Consider the following 23515-nt stretch of genomic DNA (forward strand, 5'->3'; position numbering starts at 1 on the left):
CAAAGTGAACAGAATTCATTTCTGATAACATTGCAAGAAGCAAGGCTTAGCAGTTTTCCCTGGGTGAACTCCCATCATCCCCAGCCACATTGATTTATGGCATGTTGCTTATTACTGGAAATGATGCACAAGAGCTAAGGGAAAGAATGGTGAAGAATATCTTGCCCTTGTGTTCAACTGCTGGGAGTGGTGATCTGTTTATTCAGGATGAGGTATCATCAATATGCAGATGATACCCAGTTAAATATAATCTAAGATGAGTAGGAGAATGCTCTGACCAGGTGTCTCTAAGGATAAGATGAAACTGAATCCCAACAAGACAGAATGGTTGGAATTGCCCAGAACTTGGAGGGTTTTCTAGCTTCCTTTGCCCTACCTCTAGAAGGGAGACCTCACTTGGTGCAAAAAATGGGTGAACGACAGACATGACAATAGCGTACCACTGTGTTGGATACCAGTTTGTTTCTGGGTGCAGTTCAAGGTATTGGTACTAGCTCTATTGCCTTATATGGCCTAGGTTCATGCAGGAGTTATTTAATCAGATCATGGTTGTTGTTGTTTTGTGAGAACCAGTTGTTTAACAAAGAAAATCAAAGCTGAATAAAATGTATTTATTGCTTTATTTATTTAAATTTGTTATTTTAATTTTAAAATTTTTAAATGTATGTTAATTTAATGTTTTTAATCCTTATTTATGTCCTGCCACTTTTAGTGTATTGTTGTTATTCTTATGTCATCATTGTTATTTTATCATTGTTATTTCTGTTTTTTTATATTCAAATGTTAGCCACGCAAAGTCTTTGGAGCAGGGAAGAATACAAATGTCAATAAAGAAAGAAATAAAATAAACAAATTAGAAATATTTGTTAGTAAACCAGACACCAGCCTCTTTACTCAAATCATCCAATATATTGTATTATAGAAATAACTGTTGTCTGAAAGCCACCAAAGTCTCAAATGTGCATCATAGATTTGGTAGAAAAGGAAATATATACTAGGAGTTTTAAGGCAGCCTTTGTTCACTATCTATTTTTTTAAACAGCCACAAGAATTTTTAAAGAAAATATTCACTTGTTGCTTTCTGATGATACTGTTTTCCCCACTACCATCAACTTTTCTTTGTCAAAAAAATGACAGTAATCTACTCTGGACTAAGAGTGCTCAAAAGGGCTCATTTTGATAAGCTCCAAAGCAGAACATATACCATACAATTTGTGCCTTAAGTAACTGTATCAAAAAGGAAACTGAAGTGTGGTCTGAATGGTGTAACAAATCTGTTTTACTAAACCCAATAAGGAGTTGTTTTCCTCTTCTCACAAAAAGGATTCAACTCTCTTAACCTAATAGGATGCAGACATATTTGAGTTGTGACAGAGAACACTTTGTGGAAACTAAATGCCGGATTTAGCATTTGTGAAAAATGTGCCTGTATTTAAGCATGGGGAATGTGACTTTTGTCTTTATTCATGTTCTGCTTCTAAGCACATCATGGCCAGAAATAACACAGAGAAGCAGATTTAGATTTGATTGGTGTGTAGATGGGAAGCTCCATGACTGGCCTTACCAGTTGGAAAGGTTTGGCAGATGCTCCAGGTGGCAGGTGCTGAGCGAGGAAGCTGATAATATTTGTTGGTTTGTTTATTTATTCTACCAAATTATTTATATATTCCACACAGTAAGATAGCAACTGCCTGTCTCTCTAATGAACACCCTGAGCTCACCCAACAACGGTAAATAAATGTAACAAAAAGGAGAGGTGGAAGAATACATTTAATTCCATAGGGTATTTGGTATCTTATAGCAAATATTTGTTTCTGGATTCATCTCAGTTCGGTGGATTATCTTCTAAGAATAGACAGCAAGTTCCACAGGGTGGCCAAGAGCTGCACTTAGATGTTTTGGGGGGAGAGGGCAGAGGATGACAGTGAGAAGGGTCATGTCACACACATGGACAGATCCAGGTTTGCTTGTTTACCGTTTTTGCAGAGCAACTGGGGGAGGGAAGTTATTTTGTCTTTAAATGGTGATAAGTCTATTTTGGGCTTACACTACAAGTTTTGTGCATGTCCGATCTCAGAATGACAGCAATCTTTGAAGCCAGTTTTTGGCAACCGTATCACTGAAATGGTCCACGTGTAGCTGTAGAGATGAAGGTTGCCACCTTTAAAGTGTTATTCATGCGTACTGTTCTGCATCTTGCTTTGTGGGAAGGAACGTTTGTCATTCTACTTCAGGAAGCAAAATTCCTTTGGCTAACACCATGCCATTTTATGTTCCATAATGAAATACAGATGGGATATAGATACAGATGTGATCTAACTTTTGTAATTATATAAATAAAATGACAATTAAAGAAGTATCCAACAAGGAAAAGACGACGTTAGCAAGTCGGAAAACCTGTTCTTAAATATATTTACGTCAAGAGGACAAAAGAGTGCTTTTCAGATTTTTTTTGTCCTACTTGTTTTTTTATATCTTATAATGTTAAACATGTTTATTATTTTAATTTTAATAGTAACATAATAAGAATAATAATAATAATGTTAATAATCCCTTGCTGTGTTTTATGTTTTTTTAAAACTTTTAATATGACTGCGTTTGACATGTTTATTGTCTTATATTTTTTGCTGTACGCTGCTCAGAATCACTTCTTGTGAGATGGGCAGCCATATAAATTGGAGAAATAAATAAATAAATAAGAATGATTACTGCAGTAACGTTAACAATGCAAATCAGACATCTATTTTTACACCAAGAGAGTGGTGATTTTAGTACCCAGAGGCCCATTTGAATTGTTTATAACACCAATGGCTTAGGATACAGAATGGCTCAACTGACCTCTCTAGAGATGATCAAGAGGTATCTCTTTCCTTCCTTGAAAAGCTGAAGTTTCTCGCAGTGGGTGGGAGGGGGAGGCTTCTACAGAATCCTAATTCTCAACACTTTGCAAAATCAAACCAAGCTTTTCTTCAACATTTGGTTGAAGCAAGTTTTGTTTGTCAGTAGCATTGTGCAAGTAGCTTTCCAGTAATTTTCCAGCCCCCACTGATTTGGTATGTATTAGAAACGTTAGCTATCACTTGAAAAAGATAGCTCTTGCTCAGATCTGTCCAGATGTTCACTTAGTCATTTTATGAAAATGCTCACAGCTGTTGTGCGATGCAGTCTAACACCAGTCCTTTCCCCCATCCACATATTTTGGATCTCTGTCTCTATAGCAAGAAAGGAATGCAGCCCATGTGAGAGGGATGAGCGTCTCTGTTGATCAGCACCCAACATTTAACTATCCCTCTTGGACTTTTTCTCTCTTTCATGTTCTGCTCTGTCCTGGATTCATGCTGGAGTTAGGTTTTCAACAGCTTGCAGATTCCAAGCTTTTTAAAGACTCTGAGAGGCTAGGAGCAGAATGCTCACTTGAGTATTTCTCTCCACTTTCTTACGGCTGCATCACAATATCAATGCAATTTTTTCCTTTTTTCCTTTTTTTTTTTCCCCCATCAAAGTCAGTACTCCAGGGATCATGAACATATGGGGATATGATGATTAGGTATTAGGTCGCACAAAACATGGTAACACAAGGCACCTCCTCCCAGGTTATGTTTGGGAGTGAGGGGAGTAGGAGAACAGGATTTGGGAATGTGGGTAGAAGTATGGGTTTCAGGAAAGTTGAAATCTTAGCATTAGGAAAACTTCCATCAATCAAAGTGATAGGTTTATGCATACATATTTAGGACCAGGGAGGCAAGGATTGACAGGCTATAGCTAGGTTGTAATATTAATGGAATAAAACAATTTCTAAATCAGAAAACTATTTGGTGATGGTGACAAAACTGAAAAAAAAAATCCTTTTGAGATATCCTTGAGTTAATTTGATTACATTTCAATTTTGAAAAAAAGGAAGAAAAATAAGCACAACAGAGAGAGTATGTGATACATCATGGCAGGAATGGGATCTGAGTCATGAATATGAGATAGGCAGCTATATAAATTGAATAAATAAATAAATAAATAAATAAACAAACAAATAAACAAATAAACAAATAAACTGAGATGTTACCTTAGAAGTTAGTGATCAGGAAGAACACTAACTCAGTGGAGACGTGGAGTAATATCAAACCATTGGTAAGCCAAAAGTTGTCATAACTTGCAACTATAATTGGAAAAGACAAAGATACAGATTATATTTAAAGCTAAACAAACAGACAACTAAGGCTGCCAAATTTTGGTCAGTGAATAAGAGGCTTTAGCAAAGGAATGTCAGAAGTAAGATTTTCTTCATGAAGGTGTGGGTGTAGAAGATAGGAGGCTTCTCATGAAACAAACTACAAGTGTAGATAAAAGGGAAAAAACAGATACTATCTAGTGGGGAATATTTGGAATATCTGAGGAAAAATGGTATATTATCAGCTAGAAATCGGAAAACAGAAGGTCCAAGAGGATCAAAGGAGACATGAAAGGGAAATATTGCAATTAAAAGTATAACATCTTATGAAAGTCACTCCTAAAGCCTTTACCTCATATATTCCTAATGGTAACCATTCCCTTTCTCAAATAATTCGGAAAGAGCCAGTAAGAGATGAAAAGTTCAAGAAGAGGAGCTTATGAAATAAATTCAAGGAGACTGTGCAGAAATTTCTATTCAAATGGGAAGACCCTGATGAGGTATTATACAATGGGTCCTGATTTTTTTCAGAAGACAATGTAAAACCTTATAGCCTAAGGTAGGAAAATCTTTCAGTGAATTTGAGTCACAACTCATAAGGAAATGGGTAGAAAGGGTTAGAATGAATTTCCTAAAGATGATGATAGAATTGGTAAGGTTACACCAGTTTTATTAATGGTTACCTCATGAGCTGAGGGTGAAAGTTAAAAATCTGGTTCAAAACACTATTTTAAAAGTGGTAGAAATAGCAGATCAATTAATCTGAAATACAAAAGAATCCCCATACTGAGTTAACAAATCAGAGGTGAGGAAAATATTTAATTATGTGGATTATTCAGAGAAATCAGTAATCCCTGAGACAACATGTAACCCTGCTGGAAAGAGGAAAGACTAAAGAAGGGGCTAAAGTAGAAGATATAAAATCCTTGTATTGTGGAGAAAAGGTTGTGTCAGATCTGACTATTATTTAAAGGACAACTCCTATGCAAACAAACCAGAAATGTCAAAAAATATATCAACTTAACTGAAGGAGAGTGATGTTCAAAGGTGTGGTTTCTCATCACCAAAGTCGAATAAATTAATGATTTCTTAACATAAATGGTGAAAGTTCATCAGAAAATGGTTAATTGGCATGGCTGGTACTGCACTGATATGCTCCTAATAAAAGTGGATTTAGCTGATTAAAAAGCTATCATTCCAACATACTGTATATCTTTATGTAAGAAGCGTTGAGTGCAGAGTATTTCCTTTCAAATACTCAGGCCCAGGTTATCTGTAGAATGGAGAAATGAAAGAGGGTTATAGGATGCAGGACTTATGGAAAACTCCTTTGCATCTTTGTTATGGGAAGATATCTAATGATAGTTAATATACAAATGTGCGCTTAACCAGAGCTGAAATAATTTTTAAACAGCTGAAAAGGCAGAAAAGTACATCATGAATTGGTTCTGAAACTAGTTTAATACACAGACAGTAGATGAAGAGAAGGGATGAGAAGTCAGAGAACTCTATCTATTGCATTGTCACCTTTATAACAGTAACCAGCCTACTTCTGTGCATGTCAGAGGATTTTAAAAAGGAATTGCAAATGAGAATTCCCTGGAACAGATCAGGAAAGAAGCATATAGAGAGATGACAGAAGAAGCAAGGGATACTGATAGGGTACAATTCAGTTGGGTAAATACAATCTTTTATGAGAAGTATTGGCCCCAAACATGAGGGTTGGAGCATAACCCAACTAAAAACCAACCAAAATTATCACTCCTAGCTAATGAAGCTTGGACACATGGATGTGTGCATGCCCAGCATTTTGCTTTTGCTTTTTTTATCAGTCCAGTACAAATGTTGTCTATCATGCATTCTTACAACCAAGGACAGTCTTCAAAGTTGCTGCATAAGCATCCTCTAGGACATGGCTGCTTTCATGATTCAATTAAGGCAGCTCGTTCTCCTTTGGACTCCAATGATTTGCAGTCATATAGTAACTTTTTTTAAAGGAAGTGTCACAGCTTCCCTTCTTCCATGCATCCTTGCCTCCTGGAAGCATTCAATACCTCTATTGCCCAAGTAGCAGATTCTACTCCAGACAACAACCCAATAAATGAACATATGGCCTCACTCCTTCAATAACTTTCTCATGTTCTCACGTTGAGGAAGATGGAACTCTTCCATCAGGAGTAGAGAAGTCACAGCCTCCATCATCACTTTAGAATTTGCTTTCAATGCATTAACCAGGTTGAATGGATACAAGCAATTTTAGCACCAAAGTGTTCTGCAAGCTCATTACAACATGTATAACTTGCACTGGTTTTAGTAAAATGTGCACATGATATTGTAGAATTCAGAATCACCACCCTAATAATTAAATATGTTTAATGACAGGGTTCATAGCTGCAGTTATAGGCTGATTTAAAAGTTCTGCTCAATAAAGGCAAGTAGTACTTTATGATTCTGCCACGTTGCTATTAAAGAAACAGGAATATCTGTTGTGGTTAGGAATCCGCAACTTTCTCTCACTTCTAAGCATTGGAGGCAAGCAAAAAAGCTCAGTGAGGAATGTGGAGGACCACAAAATCTTTTGCATAAAGGAAAGTCGGATTCTATAATGAGTGTCTGAAAGAGCTTCCCCTAATACATACCTGCAATGCTTTTCAACATTTTCCTTATAATTTATATCTACTTTTCATGGTAAAAATACAACTGGCTTAGGAGAGAAAGCGACCTTTCTATGGGGCCTAAAACTGTAAAACCTCTTCACAACCATTTGTTTGTTTGGCTTTGTTGGAAAGATGTGGGGGCTTCATCAGGGCAATTTGTCAAAATGGCAGGAGAAAATGTATTCTGCTTACCTCATCCTCTTTCCCTCTCTAATTCTTCTCTCTTACTCAAATTATCATTGTTGGTCACACAGTCAGCCAGATGTTTATACTCAATTTGGCATTTTTATCCATCTATCAAGTCCTTCCCAAGGACTTGGGATAGGCAGATGTTGTTGTTTGATGGTGTTAAAGGTATCGTCACAGGATATAAGCTGTTCCAAGTAAAGCTGCTTTTTGCAATGACGGATGGTGATTTTGTCAATGCCGATGGTGTTCCAGTGGTACTCCAGATGTTTTGGGATTGCATCTAAGGCGCTTATAACTATTGGTACTATCTTTGCTTTCTTTTGCCATAGTCATTCGACTTCTATTTGCAAGTCTTTATATTTTGTGATTTTCTTCAGTTCGTTCTCTTCTATTCTGCTGTCTCCAGGTATTATTTTTCTACAAAACAACAAAACTTACCCCTAATTCACCCATTCACTGGTACTGGGTAGAAATCACAAAGACGTCGCACATATCATGTCATTGTACAAATGATGCAAATGACATTGTTTTAATCCCAGCTTCACTTCCTCACAGCATCACTTGCCCACAGATGCCCATGTGCCCATTCTCTGTTCCTATCATGGAAAGAAAGAGTGTATGTCATCATCTTGCAAATACTGTAGTAATATTTTGTATTTCAAAAGGAACTGAGGTCAGGAAAAAGAGAATGGGGACAGTAAATTCACAAACTTCTCTCTTTGGCCAAAATAGTTTCCTATGATGGGGGAAGCAAAACCACTTTTCACTAACCCCATTGTATCTACTTCTACATTAAGCGAAAGTCACTAGTATTTCTAGGGAAATTGTTAAAAAGGAAATGGAATATGCTGCAAACTGAGTATGAAAGCCATTAAAAACATCATTTGGATGATATGTGATGCATCTTAGTTGTTTTCCAGTTTCATTCACACAGTTTAGGTAGAGAGTCAGCATAACTGATTTATTCTACCATGCTTTGAATTCAGTTTAATTCACTCCTAGGTTGTTTTCTGTACTAATAAAAATAATGTGCTGCAAGGACTAATAAAGCTGTCACACTCGTCTGTGTGATGGAAACAGAACATTACAGAGATACCCATTGCTGGAGATCAGCCATCACACCTGTTGTGCCAGAAAATCTTGACCATGTGAATTAAAATTGTACCACAATATGTTGAGGTCAACTGGTTTTCATAGGTGTATTTGTTCCTTGATGTCCTGAACGTTCAGGAGGTACTCCTTCTAGACATCTCTTTGTTCATTTTTTAAACCATATCAATTCTCCTCCTTACTGACATTTTTCAGCTGCCCAATTATTCTCATAACAGCCTGCTGAGACCTTAATTCCAAGCTATCTCAAAGAGTGAATGGCCAGCCTACTGAATCATCAGCACTGTTTACTGGATTATCCAGTCTTTCCGTTAAAGCTTCCCCATGAATTCAAACCAAATGTATAAGATACTTGGATCCTGGGTTTATATAAATATTCCATCGGCACACAAAAAGACCATAAATATGACTGTTTATAAGTTTGTAGAAATAATGCTTTAAATTAAATGGAAACTTTACTGTGGAAATGCCTGCTGAAGTTTAGTTCAGAAACTAAAAGGGCAGACCTATACAGAGAAACCAAATCTTCCATCAAGTGGACAAATTGTGGATCAGAGGAAAATTAGGTGTCATATGACAGTTACCAAACATTGGGGCAGAGGGAGTTCTTATATTTATCTGCATAACAGAAGATTTGCATACACACATTGCATTCACAGGTTTAAGGAAAGTTGAATGTCTTCATAATAGATAAAATGTGTTGTCCAAATTTACTTCATAGAAAATGGATTTGTGCCCAAGTATAGGTAGACTTAAAAAAAAAAAACTTATTCAATCTTATTCAAATGGGGTGCAAATCCATGCCAGTTTTTCATGTTCTCAAAAACTTTTGGTGAAATAAGCAAAACGAAAAGAAGTCAAGCTAAGAGTGACACAGATTAGATGGAAAGTACTCACAAAATTAAATTGTAGAGAAAGATGAATACAGACGTAGAAGCATATCCATATATGCATCCTAAGTGTCCAAAGACTGATTTTGTTTCATGATTTGTTTTTGCAAATTCTCAATATTTTGGCTATTTTTTGCCTGCTCGTTTGCTTTCAGCGGCTATGGATGATAAAGTTCACTTTTTTCTTTTTTCATAATAATTTTTAATAAAGTTTACAATTACAAAGATTAAAAAAACTTAAACTAAGAAAATATAAAAGGATAAAAAGAAAAAAGAAAAAGGGCAGAGAAAAAATACATTTTAAAAAGAAAAGAATATATAGTAAAGAAAAAAGAAATGACTTCTCCCTTCATCACAAGTACAAACAATTTCAGTAACTTATCACCTTCTCTGATAACAAAAGATGCCTTATTCTATATCTTATATCTTATCTATAAGCAAATTCTTAAAGCCTCATCATTCAGTCCTAATCAGCAAAAGTCCATTAAGAGTTATCAGAAATAACATATTTTTTAATCTTAATCAAATAATCAAACTTTATACTCATTTACTTTTAACACAGTAACTTATAAATTTCTCTGAAAATATAACAAACATTCTCTTCTTCCCTATCTCCTCTCTTGTCTATAAACAAATCTTTAAAGCCTCGTCATTTGGTCCTGGTCAGCAAAAATCCAGTAAGAGTTACCAGAAACAACAATTTATATATTTTAACCTTGATCAAATAAACCAACTTTATATTCCTTTCCTTTGCTTTTAACAATCTTGATCTTTAATCGCTTTAAATAGTGTTCCAGAACTTGATTTCTTTTCATCTTCTCTTTGTCTCATCTCAGAAACTCCTTCAAAATTTTAATACGTCTCTTTTGTAAATCCAAAATAAGAAAGTTATCCAAGTCACTCTTCTGGTTTGTTATTTGTATATCCCTTTTAATTATTAAGACATCAGTCGGTTTCATTTGTAAATCCAGTGTAACATCTTTTTCCATATCATTCTTGTAATCTATTTTTAAATCCACATTCGAATCAGATTCAGTCTTGATCTTATCCAGTAAAACCAGTTTCTATAAGCTCTTTTAGATCCAGTTTTATGATAGCAGACAATATTAAGAGAAATTTCTGAATGCATTGTTCCCAAATATCCTTGAATTCTTCAAGAGTTACAGTATCTTGCTCCACCATTCTGCATTACTGGGTCTCTTCTCCTTTAATTACAATCTTTAGTTCTTTCTAGTGTCCAACTTTCAAAGCCCCATCTTATCATTTTTTTTAACATTTTCCCATGGGAAGATTTCAAAATCTTCATATATTTTTATAGAATTCTAAACAACCCACAGGAATGATTCTGTAATTAATTTCAAAATCTTATTTCAAATCCACCTGGCCCCTTAGTCCATTTATAACTTTCTAAAATCAACATTCTAACCACCTTTTTGCTGTTTATTTCAAAATAATAAATTTTTAAGTCCTTAAACTTGTATAAAACTTCTTTTGCCAAGGACTGAAGAAAACTCACCTGGTGTAGTAAAACTTGCCATTTTTAAGGTTCTTAATATCCAAAAAAAAAGTTAAGCAATTTCCAGAAGTGATTAAGAAAGGAAGTATGTGAACCCACTGTCCTTTAGAAGGCACCCACTGTGGCTTGGACAAAAATGATGATCCCTTGGCTCCCAGAGCTTGAACCCACTGGAGACCACTATATGGAGTACTGGTGGGCGATCCCGAGTCCTCTCCTTATCCGGAGAGGAATTCTGAGAAGCCAATCCCTTTGCCAGCTCCCCATTCCACCATAGTCATTGAAGCGGAGCTGTCTTCAATTCACCATTGCTTCCCTGGAAGTCCCAGTTCTCTATTAGTTTTTCCACATCACTGTCATAATTTGTTTGGTCTCAGTGATGAAGCTCATTGAATGTTCTAAATTCCTTTCAAAATGTTGCTGTTTTATTTTACTTTCCATCAGTTAGATTTTTAAAAAAATGCTTTCAGGTGCTTCTAGTACTGCCTGTTTTTTTCATCCTGCTTCTCTCAAAGGATGTTCTATAGTATCAGAAAAGGTGGAAGAAGTGGAAGGAAATATGTATGAGGGATTCATAAAAAACCATCACACATACAAATGATATTTAGAAGCATGTATTGTACCATATGCACCAGCAATGTATAATGATGGTAGGTAAAGAATATCTAACGTAGACAAGAAAACATCCTCGAAAGATGTAGTAAGAATAATCCTCTGACATTTGCTGTTCCTCAGAAGTCAAACTATGATTAAACACAAAAAGATTTGAAATGGTAAAAATGTGCTCATGTGCCAGGAAATTTTTTCCACAGTTTAACCAAAGTAACTGCAAAACTTAAGATTTCTCTTTTACTTTCTCCCAGGAGACAAAAAAACAAACAGAACTTACGAAGGAAGACACTTTAGGATAACCAAACACTTTGTTCTTCAAATTTCATTGCTCATAAAATAAACTTTTCATCCAAAGTCTTATTTTAAAAGGGCTTTAGGAGATTTCCAGATTTATGAGAACATTTTTTTTCCATTTCAAAATAAATTGTGGCTCCTGAACTGCATTGTGACAGCCATCGTCTAGCAAGCATTTTTAACTCAATCAGTCAATTAATAAATCCTGAAATGACCATGTTGTGGTTATTTTAAAAGTGCAATGATGTAAGCTGAAACAATCTCAACAACATGTTGATAAGAGAAAATGAAACATTAATATTCTTAAAAATATTAGCCTCTCAAAGCTTAAGAAAAAGCACTGTTATACTTTGAGGCAGAAAAACTTTATTTTCCCATGGTCTCATGAATTCAATTAAAGCTACTGTATCCAATTTTTTTTTTTCATTATTAGTGCATATTGTGGATGGCTTCTAAATAATATTGCTATTTTTGAGTGATGTTTGATCATTTATGTCTGCTAAGATAGGAATGCAATAAAGCTCTTTATGATGTTATTGAACTCAGAAATCATTAAGCCCAGCAGGAAGAAAAAAGCTACAGAGTTTTCAAAAAGATAACAAGGCTTGAAGTGCTAAGAAATGAATTTTTTATTAGAATGTTCATAGAAACACAAGACCTCATGGGCTGCTCTAATAATAAGGCCTCTTGTGAGAGGATAAAATGGGAGGAATCAAAGATAAATAAGCAGCTTGATAGTGTTTGAATTATCTCACTCTGTCTCTTGAAAGTGTCTTATAAAAATATACATCTAATGAGGAAAAGATACAAGTTTAGCTGAATCAGTAAAATGTATGGACACATTCCAACAAAAGTTGAATACTTTTAAGTCCCTTATTTCACTGGGAGGATTAAGCATGTGGTAAAGACTCTCTTATTGGAATATGAGTTTTCTGGAGTTGTGCTATGTTATAAATAAATAAATAAAACATGCAAACCTATCCTATACATGGTAAATGAATGGAATTTACTCCCAAGTAGACCTGCATGAAAATGAGTCTGCTTATTTGACTGGAATAAATTAGGAGAGCATCAAATGAACTCCAGCCTGGTCTATATCTCCCACCAACTATATGAAGGACAGCTGAACTTCAGTGTGACACTTTTTTTCATTCAGTGGAAATATAGCAGCTCTTCATTGAAATTCAGTGCATCTCCTGGACAGTTTTTATGTTGTAACTAGGATTGAGCTATACGTTCCCATCATTTCAAAAATCTTCAAGCTTCCACGCCTCTACTATCTGACAAGGTCAAAAAAAATTCCATCTTATAATGATGGCCTAATGATGAAGCTGTGGCCTGACTGAAGACAAAGCCTGAACTCAGACCAAGAGTAAAGCAATTTCACTGTAATTTTTATCAACCCATTCCAGATGAGCAAGACATCTCTAATTTGTCCCATCTTTATTTCAAAATCCCGTGCAGACATGTGGGTCTGTCTATGTGTATGTGTGATTAACATTACAGTAATATCCAACCTTTCTTTCAGGAGCTCAAGGCAATATAGTACTCCATCTTCTCAGTTTTCAATATATATATATATATATAGAGAGAGAGAGAGAGAGAGAGAGAGAGAGAGAGAGAGAGAGAGATACAGACGGACGGACAGATAGATAGATAGATAGATAGATAGATAGATAGATAGATAGATAGATAGATAGATAGATAGATAGATTTCTCTCTTCATGCAGTCATGCCTGATTGTCATCCTGCCTGTCCTATTTGGGTGATTCTGTACGTGAAGGTGATCTGACGTAAATGACCAAATGATTTATTTCTTATGTTTTGACTAATTTGTTCATCCAGCTTTCCATTCCTCTCTTCCCCTTCCTCCTCATCCTCCTTTCCTTTCTCAGAAGCTAATATTCTGATCTTTTATTTTGTTTAAGGACAGTAGTGTTTCTATTATACTAGTTTATAGGTAGTCCTCTCATTGTTTATTCCTTCCAAAAATTAATTTAATTCTATTTTCTACTGAGCAAAACTTTAAACAATAATGTAGTTGCATTACTTGAGGCGGCATGTCCCTCATGCCAATTTCATCTTACTCATAGGCAGGTGCATATGTCTGTGTGTGCCCACATGTGTTAGTATATTAGGCAGTCTCATCAGAGACAGAGGATGGTGCAGCGGGATGAGGCTCAGTCAATTATGCCAAGAGTGGGTGGGCCGAGAATGCTATGGGAGTGGTTTGATTAGGCAGTCACCATGCCGCATAGAAAGCTCTGCATTAATTTCTATAACTTTTGACATACCCCATATCCTAAAAATGCTCTAGCTTTCACACAAATTGCATCCCATTTTGGTAGAATGGAAGCACTTTATTAGCACTTTAATCAACCACATTTCAAGTTAGAGGAATGTAACTCAAAACGCCTGACATTGGTTTCTGTAAAATGTGGCATGTCTCACCTCTTCATAATACTCTAAATCACCTGCAAAATTCATCCCCTTTTCATGAAAAAGAAAAATATTATTTGCACTGTTATGTGCTTGTGTTCTTCACATGCGAGATAATGGGAGGGTGGAGCTCCATTTTTCTTGATTCATGCTCCAGAACAGGGAATGAGTCAGGACAGGGTGCATATCATGCCAACACAAGATGGGCTTGGCTATATTTGAAGCTGAGGATCTGGCCACAAAGCAGGTTGGCTGGTTCATTTACAACTTTAGCCAAGAAATAAGAAAGAGGACAAAAAATGAAAATGCATCAATTTCAGAGAAAGGTCAGAAACTTCCAAGAACACAAGAAGAAACAAACTATGGTCAATATATTTTGAACAGGATTTTTCTTCTTGCAATTTTAAGTGCAAATACGGATTAAGAGTGAAACTAATTGTACTTCTTTTTAGATCATAAAAACAACTTAATACATACAAACACACCCACACACCCAAGAGTAAAACTGATTATTCAAGAGTGCCCCTGAGAAATGAAAATTATGGAATTGGAAGAACCTCAAAGGTCATCTGGTCCAATCTCTTTATTTATACAAGAAAGCCACTGCTACAATATCCCTAACAAATAGCCACCTAAGCTCTGTTTAAAATCTCTAAGAAACATGTTGAAAAGGCATTGAGCTAAAAAAGGGGCTAATATACCTAGATATATATTTTTTTTAATTTCCTATGATGTCTGAAAAAATTGAAGCCATTGTACAAATGTGTTAGTTTCTCCCTAGCCTTGCCATCTGATTGTCATTTCAAAGTCTATGCATCACATCTGGTCCTTTTTATAGATTACATGGATTTTCCAGCAAGAGTAATCTTCAGCAAGTTTCATTTTCATAGTTACAACCAGTGAGCTTATTTGCTGGATACTTTCGTTTGCACACCAGTTTGTCATTAGCATTTTCCCTTATGTATTAAAAATAAAGATTGGTTCTCTGTTCCAATCCAGGACACTTTCAGTTTAACCTTCCTGTCTTCCTGTAGATGGTTATGATACAAAGGGAGTGTAGAATGAGGAATACCATAATTGACACTCATTATTCTCTCCAGGACAGACCCACACTAGAATACAGGCCAACAAAAACATTGACATGTACAGAAACTCTGACTGATGTATACAAGTAGGAAGATAAAATTTAGAGACTTTTTAGATTGAAGCAGTTATGTACGTTTAATAAGTAATTTAATTTAAAAGTAGTCAAGTTGTGTTCATGTTTTACCACTGAATAAATCAACTCCAGAACAAGAGATTGAGAGTCTAGAGAGACTAGATTTATAGTTGTGCTAGATCCTGTTCTTCACTCTTGGATCTCTGATCTTGCCTTCTCTTGTCAGTCTTTCAGATTCCTTGGAATCTTCTGTTAGTAGTTGGAAGTGGTTTCTTGAAGTGACAGCCATAAATATATTGTCTGAATTCACTGTAGATCTGAACCTTAGAGTTGGAGCTGAGCACATTCTTAGTATCCAGAGCTAAGGTCCTGGCATCCAACCTGTTAATTCAGTGAGAGAATCCTGAAAATTTTTCCAAACACATTAATAAATATAATATTCCATATGCACTCTCTTATGATATTTAAGAGCCATTTCATTCACAATGGTAAAGCATGTAGGATTCCAGTTTCTGTAAAGGTTACACTACTGACCATTTGTAGCAGCGACTAGAATCCCAGGAAAGAATTATTGTGCAGATAATATTTTTGTTTGTTTATTTATTTGTTTATTTATCATATTTGTATAGCTGCCTATCTGATGGGGAAATCTTTGCAAAATTTCTGAATGTCAGTATACTAAAGACAAAAAAGGCAGGTATTTTCAAAAAGTGGAAGATCTGGGTTTGTCAGGAAGTGTTCTTCTGACAAGCATGTTATAGACTATTCTTCTTATCATTACCACTAAACATACTAGAAAGTCAAAAGCAAATTAATTAATTATATAGCCATTGCATCACTTAAAAATGCAATACCTAATCAAGGTTAAAAAAAAAGAAAAAAAGAAAAACAGCTGTTGTTCTAACCAAGCTATCAGGCTATTATGTTACACTGTAATGGATTACAGTTAGGATTAATGTTTGTATAAACTCAGCCAATCTTTTTCAGACACAAGTATAAGGAAACAGATTTAAAGGCAAAACTATTTATTTTCCAATACAGTCTCAGCAGGTTTCCAAGATTCTTCACTATTTGCAAGAATAATATATCTGTGTTAAGACTTTGCTATTTCTATGAGTTTTCTTCAACCTATTTCCCTCTAGATTTGTTAACTTCCCATCACTTCCAGAGTATCAGGTTGGGAATAGCTGGCTTATATGTCCTTTGAGTTCAGCACTGACATAATGCAGAGAGTATAGCACTGCTTCTAATTTAAAAACAAACTTTAAGGGCACATTGGCACTTTCCACTTGCTTCATCACCAGTCTGAGTCACCCAACACCTCTTGAGTAGCCTGCTTCAAAACTGCTGTTTTCCTATTTAAGGCAACTTAAGCCCTTCCAAGCAGTAGAATAGTCTGCAGTGCTTCCTTCTGATCTAATGACAGCCCCAACTGATTACAGTGCCTGGCAAGTCCCCTGCCTTCCTGTGACTTATGCTGCTCTATCCAGCTATTATGCTGCTGGGTTCCTAGGTTCTCCGCTGGTCAGCAGCTGCCATTTTTTTTTTTTTTAGTTTATATTGCAGTTGGTCTAATAATGGTCCATTAAATCAATAAATTTCTTTTGCCCCAAGTTTTTCCATTCCAACTAGAAGCTTCATTCAACCTTACATCCTGCAGTGGGCACCCTTTTGGATTCTGCCCAGACTAGGTGAAACAAAACTTTACATCCAACACTATAGTTCAATGATATACTTAGATTTTTGATATCATTGGACTTATCATGGGTGTGATTCAGTCCTCTTCCAACTCTTCTTCCTCTTCCAAGGACTTCCATTTGGGCTGGAAATTCTAGGAAGTACACACCCTTGAAGGAAGAGCCTTCAAGAAGTAGAGCACTAAATTGAAGGTTGGGCGTCTTTCATCAGGGCTTTTATATCTTTAGGTATACAAATCAGTTGCTTCTATGGGGCATCTGAGGTCAACATACTCAGTTATGTGCCATAGTCAAAGACAGTTTCTGGTTATGTAATGATAAGGCACTGAATTTTCACCAAGTAGATTAGCTTCAAGTTAGATCTTAATATGGATGCTCACTGAGTGACTCTGAGCTAGTAGTTATTTTTCAGTCCAGCATACTCCACAGGGTTAGTATAGGAAGCAATTAGATGAAAGTGTGCTATATATATTACCTTGAGCTTTTGGAGGATAGACAGGATACATAGGTAACAATAAATAAAAAATGCAGCAGCTGCAATTTATATAATTACAGAAGCTGAAAACCAGATTGCTACAATAGTGAAAAATTGCACCACTTTATGGTGGCCTCCATTTAGAGATACCTCTTAATATAACCATTACCTCCCACAATTCTGATCAAGGTACCATATGTGATCACAATTTCATATATCCTGGGAATTACTCAATGAGGATCAGGAAGAACATGAATTTAGAATTGGAAGGTGCTGTTAGCTCAATTCATCAGTCTCTCTTGCCCTCTTCTACATAGCTTGCATTTGTAGTATTTGGGACATATTTCTAGAGAAATCCAGATTTCCAAAATCTTCTGCAGAATCTTGTAAGGAACCTAAGGTGGCTCTCTTCTTTAAACATTTTAGGTCTCCTCTAATTATATTTTCTCTGGACTAAACACACCCAACTCCTTCAGCTCTGCCTCACGCACTTTGCCATTTGGAGATCTCTCCCCCCCCCATTTTTTCCCCCCATTAGTCATTTGCTTCTTGATCTTTTACACCTAGGTTTTGAGTAAAGGAACAGCATTATATTTGCAATGTTGAATAGAATGCCATTGGGTAAAATCACTGCCATATTCTCCTGTATATTCTTTATTGAAATGTCAGATTGATCCACAGTCTCACATTATTCTTTCTGTACAACTCCCATTGACTGTAATGAGTCTGTCCACAGGTTTTCTGAAATGGCCTAGGCTTGATATTTACTACAAACTGACAATTGTTGCAAGTGCAACACATTTATCATCTATATTTTGGAAGGCAATATAATACATACATGTACATTATTGTATATCTTAATTATTCAATGCACTTTTTTTCTTCCTTTTTAAAAATCCAGCTGAAGCTATTTTAAAAAAAAATAATAATTTGGACTTCTAGGAAAGCATTTCATTTTCTAACTTATACTCATCCTGAAATCTCAAACTATGTAAAAATGCACTAAAATTAATGCATATGGCTATGCTAGCTGGAGATAAGGGAACTGAGTTGTAGTCCCACACATCTGGAGGGCTTTATGTTGGGGAAGGCTGAATTAAACTCTATGCAAAACTGTGTAGTCTCCTCCCACCTTTCATTTGGGAAAATTAAAAAATCTGGGTGCAATTCCCCCCCCCCCCAAAGATCTTCCTACAAAAATTCCTGCAGGTAGATAGTTTCACATCCAAATTACTGGATGTGAGGTGCAGTTTGAGATCTAGTTAACATTCTGCATCTAATACTTATTTCATATCTAATCCTATTTATAAATTATTGGCAGAACAACTACTTTGGATGTGCATGACAGCAGCATTCATAGGTATCCATTGCTAGCTGCAGTGATAACAGACATGCCAATGCAGTGACATTACAACATAAACTGCATCCTTTTGAACTTGCATCCTGATGTCAGACATTATGTATATCATGGGGTTTGTGTTGTGACATAAAGATGCCCATTTCATTGCTTGCTCATCATTCCCCCCCTCCCCCCCATGGATACCTAAGGCAGCGTCGTGACTGTTCCATCTGTGATAGTCTTGGGGGAGCAGATCTGAATATACAGCATGATTTTATAGAGACTTGCATAAACAAGGGCACTATATTTGCAGGAATTACTGATTCAAGGTGCCTATTTATTAAATTACCTTCACATGTAGCTACTAAATAAGAGTTAACACTCAATATGATGAAGACAACTTGTTCCTCTGCCATTGATATACATATACATATACATGTACATGTACATGTACATGTACATGTACATGTATACATGTACATTCTCTGTACAGTGCTTGTGGATCTGCAAGAGTCTAGTTGTCCTTCCCTACCTTCCACTAACGTCTTTTGCTGCCATCTGTTTTTAATAAGAACTAGACAATTTCTGTTCCTTTCTTTCTGCAAAATGATGACAAGCAGGTAAGATATTAAATATTTTATTCATATTTGGCTACATTTCAGTGTTACAATTTTGATTTATTTGGATTCCAATATTGGACTCCAGTGTGCAGCCCTGCTCTGGGGGAGAACTGGAAGAGGTAATGAAAGCTTTTGTGAAAACTGTTTGCTTCTTGGCCCTGTCTCGTGCTTGCCCTGTTCTCCATCTGCTGTCATGCCATTCATTTCTCCAAATGCAATGATTTCAGTTTCTTGGTTCTATGTATGCAAGTTGTTTACATAAGAATACATACGTCAGTAATGGAGTGTATTAATTTATGAACATTTCATTATTGCAAATTTTCTGTGTTCAGCACTAAAACAAAGTCTCCATATGCTAACCCTTTTATTCTTTATGTGTGGTTATTTTTTGGAAGAAAAATTTGATTAGGAAGATGTCTGAAGAAATCCAAGACAGTTGCAAATTTAAATTCAGTGGTTAGGATTACTGGCATCTAAGACAGGCATTTCCCTCCATCATTCCTTTACTATTACAGCCCTGCCAACTTTTTGCCCTTTAACATAGAGCATGAACAAGTAAATAGAAAGCCTTGGAGGAAGCTATTGTTACCTTCTTCGGTACAACCATAATTTTTTATTTATTTTTATTTATTTATGCAATTTCTATAGCCACCCTTCTCAATCCAAGTGATTCTGGGCAGCGAATAATTTCAATAATTAAAACCATTAAAACAATTACAAATTATACATATAGGCAGCCAACAGTTATCATAAAAACTACATAAAAATCAAGAGCGCAACCAGGCCCTTAACACTTTTGGGACCCCAGGCTCAGGCACATAGCCAGGTTTTTAAAGCCTTATGAAAGGCTAGCAGGGTTGGGGTCATCCTGAACTCCAAAGGAAGAATGTTCCAAAGGACAGGGGCTCCTGCTGAAAAGGTACATCTTCTGGTCCCCACCAGCCAACATTCCTTGGCTGATGGGATCCACAGCACCCCCAATCTACTAGACTGAATTGGACAGGTAGAAAATGCTGGGAGAAGACTGTTCCTTAGCTAATAATTATTCCCCTTGAGCTTTAGACTTATTTTTCCCCCATGCTATACTACAGTGCTTTGCTATATTGTATACTCTGCACAAGCCCTGGCTAGCTTTCAACAACCTGTTCTTTTATTGTTGTTCTGTAAGGGACACAGGTAAGAAAAGAGATGAGGAAAGGACAAACTTTTTAAAGAAAAGGGGCATCATTACTTCAAACGTTTTACTAGAAATAACGCCTCAGGAATGACTGGGTGCTTCCAGTTTCAACATTATGCTAGACATTCAGTAGGCATTCACACAGGCTTTTTATTGTTGTTGTTGACTAATAGATTTTAATTAACAGCATTCCTATAATGTTGAGTAATATGATAAATAAAAACATGATCAAGGCAGAGTCCAACTAATTTTAGGGAGAGATTATATATTTAATACACTACATATGTAAGTTTTCAAGAACTCTTGAATGGATTCTATTTTAATTTTTAAATTATTTATAAGTTCTAGAAATTGACATTTATTTATATCTAATTTCTTTCTTACCACAGTCTATATAAATTTTGTCCAGTACACACAAAACAATATAATTAAAGCATCCATGGTATAATTAAAACTTCTACAGCAATAATAAATTCAGCATGGAAATCAGTTCAAAACAATGGAGCAACATACAGCCATAGCTAGGTATTTGTCTCAATTCTTCAAAGTTCCTTTCTCAAAATTTCAGTTCATACACAAATACCTGCTCTATATCTTCTGTACAGCAGAGAGATTCAAAAATTCAATCAGGTTCTCCACAATGTTCTGATCTCCCTTTAGCACACTATAAACTCCCCTGGGATTAAACAAATTAACTTTGTCCTTGGCTTTTTTTAATGTTTTACACATTTTTTAAAATGTAGTGTTTTTAACAATGCAAACTTTAAATAACAATAGCAATTATAATGCCTCCTTTTCTGCTTGCTCTTTGCATTTCTTACTGTCTTCTAGGATTTATTTTGGACTTTTGAAACACTTTCTCACAAAATCCCCCTTCAGAAGTTCCTAAGCCAATGTAGAGAACCACAGAGATGATCTTGGAGAAGATGTGTGGAGACTATTAGCAAAACATAAATTAACCCCAGGAAGGGAAGAAAGCATTAGAAAGAAACTTAAACTGACTCCACCTTGACTCTCTTTGGCATAAGAGAGAAGGAAAGGAAAACACCATCAAGCTTTTTAATACTACAGCCTGTATCAATAAAGTAGATTATTAGAGAAATATTGATGAGGATTTCTTGTGAGTCCTTTTCCTGACCTAGCTACCTTGAAGGGCTGAGAGTCACCAATAGTATGGATAAGAACCAAAAGATGGATCTTGTTATAGACTGGTAACTGGTTAAAGAACAAGATGGAATCAATTGATAATTCTCATATTGGAGTCATGTAAGAAGTGAGATCCTCAAGGATTTATACTGGGATTTGGGAAGAGTACTTTACAATTTGTTCATACATAATCTGGAGTTACAATTGAGTAGTGAAAGGACCGAGCTGGTCATGACACTAAATTATTTAGGGTGGTTAAAGCAAAAAAAGGATAACAAAGAAGTCCACAAAAAAATTGCCATCATCCACGCTTAGCAAGCTTTTGTTTGGATTGAGCCGCTGAGATACTATTCCATAAATTCCAGACAAAATGACCAATGATAAAGAATGCTATAGTTCAGCAGCATCTGGAGGATCAGAAATTTGCCAACCCTTCATTGGTGTAAAATGTAAACATGTTGTCCATGGAGCTTCCTGAAAACAAACTGTGAAATTGTTCATAAGAATTGGCTGATACTATCTCATTATACCAGGACACTGTATAGTCTTATGCTAACTTCCAGTCCATTTTAGAGTGATATTAAAGTGCTGATATTAACCTTTAATATTCTAAATATCTTGGGGATTATCTGGAGGACTATTTTTTTTTTTTCCTGGATCTAAAATAAATTTAGGGAGTTTTTTTCTGGGTTTACTTGTCTAATGAGGTGAGAATAACAATTGCTAAAGAGAAGGATTTATCAGTAATAGGGAGGGAGATTCATCTAGCACCTCTGCCTTTTTCAGCACCATGTCAAAACCCATTTTTTCCCAGATTTTCAGGTTTTCCACTTTTACAATGTGCCTTATTGATTTAGACACCTTGTTTTTATTTTGGTTTAACTTGTTCTTCATTTTATGTTTGTTTTGCATTTTTAATATTTTTTTTATGATTTATTTTTCTGCGTAATACCCAGAGGACCAATTGTTGACATGAAGATGTTACAAATAAATAACATAGATAAACCATGGAATTCAGTATGAAAATGTGTGATGCTTGCTATCAACTTAGTTTTAAAAGGGATTAGGCAATTTCACGGAGAATTAGTCTGGTGATGATATCAATAGCTCTCATCAATACGTTACATAGACATCATTCTTGAGTGACCTTCTAAATGCCATTCACTTGAACAGTAGTAAGACAGGGATCTTAAGCACTTGTTCTCCTTGTAGGTTAATCATGCACATTTAATTAGTCACTGGAAGAAAAAGGAATCTAGACTAAAAAATCATGACTGATCAGATCCAGCAAGTCAGTTATGCTTTCATGTTTCTTACTTATTTCAGTAAAACTTAAAACATGTTACATAGTTTCAGGACTAATGCCAGCACAATGTAGTTCTGATCCTGTGTTCAACCAGCAGCAGAATCAAATGTACATGCCCATGTCCATTAAAACTATTCTTAAGAATGATTCTTCAGTCTCCTTCCTGCTCTGTTCTGTTTATTAAGGGCAATATACTGACCTCAATTCATGAAGTAGATGGAAAGCGAATGGGTCATGACTACTCAGAAAGCTTTACAGCTGAGGGGGGCTGAACCTAGGTTTCCTTAGTTCTAGTCTGAGAAACAACTAGGACTTTATCCACTACACTGCATTGGCTGTTTAACCGCTGCTGCATCATCAGAACCACAGTACATTATATAAAAAGAGTCAGGAGAACCAGGAAGGTATCTTGTTGTCCTATACTGCAATAGATTTCATCACCGAATGCTGGCATGCTATTTGATACACGTACTGCATATGACAGGGCGTAGGAGTTATTAAATACATGTGCATGCAATGTCTTGCCTCTTAAAAGTATAGATGCATAAGCTATTTCTGTGAGAAGAGACAGATGATCTGGAAAAAATGTTGGCATAATGACGTTATGGGAATTTGAATGGAGCAGATGAATGGAAACGTGTAAGAATGATTGTTGTGAGGCATTGCAGATATTTGTGTGTAGATTTAAAATAAGAGGCATAGCACTTCACTTTCTGCTGTAATCTAA

The 23515-nt window shown here is 35.8% G+C and overlaps 2 long non-coding RNA genes across 2 annotated transcripts in view; one reads left to right on the plus strand and one right to left on the minus strand.

The window, feature by feature from the left end:
• Positions 1–23515, plus strand: part of LOC148217070 (uncharacterized) — a 47641-nt gene that overhangs the window by 15628 nt on the left and 8498 nt on the right. The window lies entirely within an intron of this gene.
• Positions 15236–23515, minus strand: part of LOC148217071 (uncharacterized) — a 59731-nt gene continuing 51451 nt past the window's right edge. The window contains exon 3 of the long non-coding RNA XR_015796002.1: positions 15236–15409. This is a non-coding gene — a long non-coding RNA (uncharacterized LOC148217071). The remainder of the gene's footprint in view (positions 15410–23515) is intronic.

The sequence above is a fragment of the Python bivittatus genome, unplaced genomic scaffold (genome assembly GCF_059951505.1).
Source record: "Python bivittatus isolate LINGU-HERP-01145 unplaced genomic scaffold, Pbiv_v1 ctg000020_np1212, whole genome shotgun sequence".
In the NCBI taxonomy this organism is placed as follows: Eukaryota; Metazoa; Chordata; class Lepidosauria; order Squamata; family Pythonidae; genus Python; species Python bivittatus.